Below are 7,198 nucleotides of genomic sequence, written 5' to 3' on the forward strand. Positions count from 1 at the left end.
TCAGTATAAGTATAAAGTATAAAATATAAAGTATCCGAGGACCTAGATGGCCACATGTGGCCTCAAGGCCACAGATTCCTCACCCCTGACCTAGTCACTCATTGTCAGAGATCTTAGCTACTAAATGTAGGAGCTGAAATGAATAGGAGAAATTGATACAATTTCCTTATTTTAAAACTCTTAGGACTCCTAGAATGGGCCCTTGTTCAAATTGCCATGATGAGTGGCTCAAATTCACTCTCACATACTAGACATTTGTGAAGTTGAATTTGGGAGTCTAAATGTGGATTATAAGACTAAATAATTAATCTTTATTAAATTTGACCTTCTCCAATTCTACCCAGAATTGCCTGCTGTTCCCCTCTCTCTCTCTCTCTCTCTCTCTCTCTCTCTCTCTCTCTCTCTCTTTGGCTTGGGTCTCCATCATCTAATATGTTAGCTTTCACTCTAAGATTTATCACTTAAAGATCTGACAAGAAAGTCATTTATGTCTTCATCCAGAATGTTAATAAAAATGCTAAACAGTACAAGGATGAGGACAGATCCCTCAGACATTTTGATGGAGGCAGGCCTCCAAGTCGACATTTACCTCTTAATAACTGTTCTTTGGGTCCAGTCATTCAACCAGTTCCAAATCCACCTGGCTCATATCTCTCCATCTTATCTAAAAACAGAAGACTTTATCAAAAAGCCTTAATTAAATCTAAGTACATTATATCTGTAGCAATCCTCAGTCTACCAGTCTAGTGACCCTGTCAGAAAAGGAAATAGGCTGGTTCTTGTGCAGACCTGCCTCCTTCATTTTAGCTCGCTAGTTAGGCTAACCCCTTGACCACCAGAACTGTCTTTATAATTCTTTCTTCACGACATATGAGGTTAATAATATATTGTGAGGTGGCTAGGGGGCATAATAGATAGAATACAGTCAAGAAGACCTGAATTCAAATCCTCCCTCAGACCACTTACTGGCTGTGTAACCCTGGGAAAATCACATAACCTTTCTGTGCCTCAGTTTCCTTGTCTGTAAAATGGGATTGATAATAGCAACTACCTCCCAGCTTTGTTTCAAGAATCAATGAGTTAACACGTAAAGCCCTTTTGCAAATCTTAAAGTGCTATGTAAATGCTAGCTAGCTTTATTATTATCCCCATCCTGAAGCTAAAGAATCTGAGGTGCAAAGAGTTTATGTAATTAGCTCAAGGTCAAAAGCTAATTAAGAGGCAGAACACGAAGGTGAATCCACATCTTCTGATACCAATGCCAGTGTTCTTTCTGATAAAAGAACAGCTTTTGTTTGACTCTTTCTCTTCTATAGATTCTAGTAGCACAAATGTATTTTAAGAGGGAAAATTATTATCCTTTGGAACCTTTAAAGGACTGAGGTTCTAGGGAACTCAAAAGTAATGAAGGCATTTGCATATACTTTGGTGTCCTCTCACACGCATACACATAAAGTATAGTAGGAGAGCACTGGATGTGGAATCAGGAACCAGTGGGTTTGGATCTCATCCCAGACATTAGCTGTGTGACCTTGGACAAGTCCCTTAACTTCTCATCTGTAAACACGGGAATAATCACTGCACCTACATCATAGAGTTGTAAGAATCAAATGAAATCATGTTTGTCAAGCACTTTGCTGCTATGTGAATGTTAGCTATTATTACTGTTGCTGCTGCTACTGCTACTAGTATTTCTGTTACTGGTGCTGCTACTTCTACTACTACCACAGCTGCTGCTACTGATGCTACTACTAGTAATACTAGTACTAATGTTACTGCTGCTGCTGCTACTTTTACTACTGCTGCTGCTGCTGCTGCTGCTACTAGTGATGCAATTATTACTACTACAACTGCTATTGCTACTGCTGTTGCTGCTAATGCTACTACTAAAGGCAGCTGGTGGTGGAGTGGTTAGCGTCCAGGACCTGGAATTAGGAATATCTGAGTTCAAATCCAACCCCAGTTGTGTGCAGCTAGACAAGTCTCTTGACTTCTGTCTGAAGCTACCAAAATTCTTAGTTTTGTTTTGTTTTCATTCTGAAAGTGGAATAGTTGTCACTCAGACTTACGGCTATCTGCCTTCTTATGTGAATTAATGATTTTAAACACCCTTACCATACTCCACTTTATCTTTTCTCTAGCAGTTAAGACCCTACCTCAACCCCCACATCACTTTCTCTGCCACAGTGATTATATAACAGCCATTCTAATAAAAACAGCTCCCACTTCTATAAAGTTTTAAAGTCAGCAAAGCATCTTCTCAACAACAACCAACAAAATCCTCCAGGAGAGGAAGTAAAAAGTATTATTGGACTGATTTTTAGAAATGAGCAACCTGAGACCCAGATGGGTAAAACTACTTGCCCAAAATCACACAGTTTAGGATTACAGGATCTTATTAGAACGTGTCAGATTTAAAGAAAACTAGAGGGGATTACACTCTCCCTTGCTCCTCCTATAGTTGGCAGCTGCAGGGCATGCATCTATCTCTTCAACAAAAGCCATTCTCCTTTGAAATCAATGACATTTTAGAGGCTACAAACAATATTTTAGACAGTGCTGGAAGAGAGAGGCACGTTTGCTGACCTGGGCAACATAGAATAACAGAACTCCTGAGTCTCCAAGTTGGAAGGGACCTCAATGGCTCTCTAGTCCAACCTTAAGTCCCTACTTAAACAACAATGTCCTCAACATCATAACTAACAAATGGTTGTCAAATATAATAATAATAGATAACATTTATATAGCATTTACTGTGTGCCAGGGCATTGTGCTAAGTGCTTTACAATTATTATTTCATTTGATCCTCATAACAATCCTAGGAAGAAAAAAAAATTAAAAAAAAAAAGAAAAAAATCCTAGGAGGTAAGTGCTACTAGTATCCCATTTTTCAGATGAAGAAACTGAGGCAAACAGAAGTTAAGTGACTTGCCTGGGATTACACAACTAGTAAATGTTAGCGATTGGATTTGAATTTGGGTCTTCCTTACTCCAAGCCCAGTTCTCTGTGCACTATGGCACCACCTATCTGCCCCTGAGTCTACTTGAAGACCTCTAGTAAGGGGAATTCACTGGCTTCCAAGGTGGCCTGTTCCATCTTTCATAATGTCCAATTGTTAGAAAGTTGTTCCTGACGTTAAGAAAAAAACCTTCCTCTTGGCAACTTTCTATCCATCCCTCCTAGTTCGGCCCTATAGAGTCAAGGAGAAGAAACATCATCTTTGAGTCAAGTGCTGTTTTTGTCTTTCTTTGTATTCCTGGGGCTTAGCACAATGACTGACACATAGGAGTGCTTAGTAAATGTTTATGAATTCACCATCCCTCTTCAACAGGACAGCCCTTCAAATACTTGAAGACGGCTATCATTTCCATCTAAGTCAGGGCCAAATTGAGTCCATCTTGATTTCATGAAAAAATTTCAGAGGATCTGTGAATTATTTTATTATATTGATAACTATATTTCAATATAATTGGTTTCCCCTTTTATCCTATGTATTTTATTTTATGCATCTAAAAACATTATTCTGAGAAGAGATCCGTAGGCTTTACCAGAATGCCAGAGGGGTCCATCATACGAAAGAGATTAAGAATCACGAACTTATGCTGTATCACTAGGTGAGCTCATAAGCAAGTCTGGGATCAACTATCATCACCATGCACATGAACCTACATCTCTATGGATACTCTCTCTTTAGCTTCTTCCTGCCTTTTGGACATCCCACATGACACGTCCTGTAGTCATCTTAAATTCACCATATCTACAATACAGTTGACTATCTTGTTCCCCAAATCCTGTCTTCTTCCCATCTTCCTTATGGTATACTCCTGGAGGTTTAGCTGTTGGTCATTAGCTATCCTCTCTACTTCCAGTCTAAGATCTGACTGAGTACATGAGGTTCAAGCTATATGCAACTTTTATTGAAAGTGTAACTGAAGGAACTGAAAATATTTAGCTTGGGGCAGCTAGGTGGTGTAGTGAATAGAGCTCTGGCCTTGGAGTCAGGAGGACCTGAGTTCAAATCCATCCTCAAACACTTAACACTTACTAGCTGTGTGACACTGGGCAAGTCACTTAACCCGATCGCCTCACCCCAAAAAAATATTTAGCTTGGAGAAGAGACTTTTTTAACTTTTTGAAAGTTTTATTAATGTATTTTATTTTTAATGCATGACAAACATTTCTGGATTGCTCCCACTCTGTGAGGGATCTCTTATTAACAAAACAAAACAAAACAATTAAGCCCAACTAATGATAGTCACCTCATCTGAAAGTGAAAGCAACATTCCACATCTACAGCAGTCCCCTAGCATCTCTATTTTAGAAATTATTTTAAAGGATTTTTTAATTAACAGATAATTTATTAACTCTCTCTCCCACCCCTACTTCACTGAAAAAAAAAAAAACTTGTAACAAATATGCACATCCAAGCACAACAAATTCCTTCATTGGCTACATACAAAAATATGTATGTCTCATTCTACAGTCTAAATCCACCACCTTTCTGTCATAGATAGCATGTTTCATCATCTGTCCTTCGGAATTATAAACAGTCATTGTATTGGTCATAATTTTACAGCTTTTGAAGTTGTTTTTTATGGTGTTTTTGTCATTGTATAAATTGTTTTTATAATTTTGCTCATTTCATTCTTTATTGGTTTATAAAAGTCTTCAAATTTATTTTATAATATTTATATGACAGCATAAATCATTCATCTGATTCTGCTCATTTCACTCGGCATCAGTTCATACAAGTCTTTCTGTGTCCTTTGAAATCATCCATTTCCTCATTTCTTACAGCACAAGAATATTCCAGCTCATTCACACACCACAAATGATTCAGCTATTCCTCCATTGATGGGCATTCCTTCAGTTTTTCAGTAGGACTTTTATGTCAAATGATGTCCTGTCAGAGAGAAGTAAAGTCATCTCATAAAACTAATTCACACTCAAGTAATAATGACTCAATGGGTTAAGCCTCCTAAAATTATTTACATTTTCAAAGAGGTGATACTCCTTGAAAGAGAAGACGATGCATCATCTAAAAGAATGAATCTCTTAAAGTGGACTTTCCGGAAGCAGAAGGGGAAAGACTTTAGGATCCTACCTTTGTGGAGCCTTTTAAATCATGCTGTGCTGGTAAGCCATCTAGAATCACCGAAAGTCAGAGCTGGAAGGATAAGGGATAAGGACTGGTCCAGTGATTTCACTAGGAGGACTCCCAGGTGAGAAATGTCATTCCACCAATGCAGGTTGGCCCCTGAAACTTAGAGGCTTAGTGAGTTGCCTACCATTGAGAGGTTAAGTAACTCGCCAGGGTCATGCAGCCAGTACCCATCAGAGGTGGAAGGGATGGACCTTGGAAATCAACAGTTTACAACAAAGTAAACTAAAAGAATAAGCAAAATTGAATTTTGCATAATGGCAATGGCCAACTTGGCCTTGACAGAGTGAGCACCTCTCTTTCTTCATTGCTGAAGTGAGGGGTGGGGGATAGGGGGGTGGAACATTGGGCGATTGCACATCCCGTCAGGCCAGAATGATGTGCTAATAGGTCCTTCCTGCTGGATTGCTTTTTAAAATCTTTCTTGGATCAGAGGATCAGTGGTGGTTGGGAGAGGGGAGTGGGGAGATATTTTCAGAAATAAATGTGATGCAAAAACAAAAGGTATCAATAAAAACAAGATAATGTTTTAAAAGAAAAGAGGAAAATCATCTAGTACAATCCCTTTGTTTTATAGAGAGGCAGCTGAAGCTCAGAGAGGAGTTCTTGCATGGCACATTGGAGAGGATACGGTCCTCTAAGGACTGATGGGTCTAAGTTCAAATTCATACAGTAGATAGTTGAGAGGGGGGAAACATGAAGGAAGGAATAGATGAAATCATTGCTCATCCTCAGTTCCTTCCCTAGGAAAATTTCTGCTTCTGAGAAGAATCCTCCTCAAGCTCTGCCCATCAAAGAGAAACCCAAGGGTCATTGGGCCATTCATTCTTAACTGGTTGAATGTCTTCATTTTCCGTGAAAAATAAAGAAATCCAATCAAACAATAAAACCTCTTCAATATAAAATTGACTGATGTGCCCTCCCACCTCCAGCTACCTCTTCTGAATAGAAAGAATAAGCAAGTTCAGCTGAGGTCATTCAGTTAAGAATCAAACTAGAAATGCTTGCCCCTGAGACAGGTGATGGCAGCTTTGGGACAATAGAGGTGGAGAAGGCATAGTGGGATATGTTCACCAGGAGTGATGCTGAATAAATACAACATTGATAATATTTTTTTAAAAAAAGCTCAATTTTATATAACGCTTTAAAATTAAACACATTGTTTCACTTGATCCTCACAACAATCCTGCGAGGTAGGTACAGAACTCCAGCTGCCCTGCCCCCTTTAAGGCTAGATCTGGTCTTTGCACGGGGCAGTTCAAATCCGACCTCAGACATTTACTAGTCCTGCAACCTTAGACCACCTCCCCGTTACCTCCATTTTACATGTGATAAAGCAAGAGCTTTGAGAGATTGAGTGACTTCCCCAGGGCCACATAGTTTTAAATGTTCAAGGTAGGATTTGAACTTAAGTCTTCCTATGTACTTCCAATACACCAGCTCTGGAGTCAGAGCTCTAGTTTCAAATCCTGCCTCTTATGCTTACTACCTGTGTGACCCTGGGCGAGTCACTTCAACTCCTTGGGCCTCAGTTTCCTTGTCTGTAAAATGAGGGGGTCGGACTGCATGGCTTAGGAAGATTGTTCCAGGTCTACACCTATGATCTTAACCACAATGATTCGCTGCTAGGGCTACAGTCACTACCACTGCCCCTGTCTCTCAAGGAAAGAGCAGGAAGTACTCTCAGACCAGTGTTGTGGTTGATCATTTATGTCTGTCTCTTTGTGACCTCTTTTGGGGTTTTCTGGGCAGAGATACTGGAATGGTTTGCCATTTTCTGTTCCAGTTCATTTTACAGATGAGGAAACTGAGGCTAACAGGGTTAAATGACTCGCCCAGGGTCACACAGCTAGGAAGTGTCTGAGGTGGGATTTGAACTCCAGTCCTCCTAACTCCATGCCCAGCAATCTATCTATTGTACACCTAGCTTTCTTTCAGCCTGACCTGGGGTTCTTGGCCTTTTCTGTGTCTTGGCCTTTTCTGGCCCCTCTAGCAGTGCAGTGAAGCCTATGGACACCTTCTCAGAATAATGTTTT

This window comes from Vombatus ursinus, unplaced genomic scaffold (assembly GCF_900497805.2).
Source record: "Vombatus ursinus unplaced genomic scaffold, bare-nosed wombat genome assembly UNPS02014973.1, whole genome shotgun sequence".
Lineage (NCBI taxonomy): Eukaryota > Metazoa > Chordata > Mammalia > Diprotodontia > Vombatidae > Vombatus > Vombatus ursinus.